The 1,432-nt window shown below is 40.9% G+C and overlaps 1 non-coding gene across 1 annotated transcript; it reads left to right on the top strand.

Moving 5' to 3' along the window:
• The first annotated feature begins 335 nt into the window (after positions 1–335).
• trnae-uuc (transfer RNA glutamic acid (anticodon UUC)) lies at positions 336–407 on the top strand. The gene has a single exon. It is a non-coding gene; the product is annotated as a tRNA-Glu (tRNA).
• Positions 408–1,432: the final 1,025 nt, after the last annotated feature.

Here is a 1,432-nt window from a genome sequence, read left to right as displayed (position 1 = left end):
ATATATTTACTTTTTCTATTGACTATAGTTGTGTTTGTTATTAACAGAAATCAACCTGTCAACATTTCTATTCGTCATAAAGTGTCCAACGTTAAGTTTTTCACCGCCAGTTCAAAATGGAGCTGAACACGGAGGAGGTTCCTCCCTAACGCTGCTCTGCTCTGCTCATTCCCCCGCTGTCCGGTAAAGTTAAAGCAGATAAAAACCTAAAGAACACTCAAAAGCTTCAGATGAAACTTACTTAAGAAGCTTCTTCATTCACGTTCAAGAGAAGGCCTGTTTCCAGCCACACTATGACTTGATTCATGAAATCCCTGTTATTAATATGTAGTCAGTCCCATATGGTCTAGCGGTTAGGATTCCTGGTTTTCACCCAGGTGGCCCGGGTTCAACTCCCGATATGGGACTAGGTATTTAGCCGGTGAAGGTCTGCAGAAAGATCTGTACAATCTCTAACATTGGCCTGTATTAAATCAGAAATGTAATTAGGTATTCTAAGAAATATGTGTGTTCTCTTGCAAATGTTTTGTTCCCATAACATTACAAGCATACCTTTAGTTACGTTCCTTGTGTTTGTCCACAGGTTTTGAAGCCATATACAACATTAACATTATATGTTTTACCCAGTTTTCTTCTTTTATTCAGTGATATTTCAATTTCCTTGCGGGAGTCATCCCAAAAGGATTAATAATATAAGTCTAAGTCTATCTCAGAAAAAGGAGAAAAAAAAATCTGAAGTTCTTCAGGGGATGTAGCTCAGTGGTAGAGCTCATGCTTTACATGTATGAGACCTGGCATCTGCAGCAGGTATTATGGTAGAGTCTTTAAAAGAGCTGCAGAAGATATTACCTCCTGTGGTAATCTGACTGGTAGGGTTATAGAACGTAGTGGTAGACTAAGACCTCCTGTGACACAAACTAAGCGGTATGCTCTCTCTTTTATACCTCAGACTATCAGAAAGCACAACAAGCACTGTAGTGTAGTAATTGTATTACGCTTCAGTTTTTATGGGTGTTACGGCAGGTATGAGCACACAAGATTCAATTTTTATGGTTGAAATAAACTTAATGCTTTAAGTTTACTCTTCACAAGGTGGAGACATTAAATGTTAACAGACTTGATATTGACTCCTGAGCAGCCAGGACATAGTGCCTGGGTGACTGTGAGAGGACGAGGAAGAGCTAGTCGTAAGCTTTCAAAGGCCGCAGACCACCACCAGCCTGTTAGCGTTTCTAACAGATTTTCCCCACTCAGCAACACACCCACTGAGAAACCAACTCTGATTATCGGCAGCTCCATTTTGAGAAACGTGAAGTTAGCGAAGCCGGCAGCCATAGTTAAGTGCATCCCAGGGGCTAGAGCGGGCGACGTTGAGTCTTATCTGAAACTGCTGGCTAAGGATGATCGTAAATACAGCAAGATTGTTATTCAC

The sequence above is a fragment of the Etheostoma spectabile genome, unplaced genomic scaffold (genome assembly GCF_008692095.1).
Source record: "Etheostoma spectabile isolate EspeVRDwgs_2016 unplaced genomic scaffold, UIUC_Espe_1.0 scaffold00003136, whole genome shotgun sequence".
In the NCBI taxonomy this organism is placed as follows: domain Eukaryota; kingdom Metazoa; phylum Chordata; class Actinopteri; order Perciformes; family Percidae; genus Etheostoma; species Etheostoma spectabile.
This window is presented reverse-complemented; position numbering and strand designations above follow the sequence as displayed.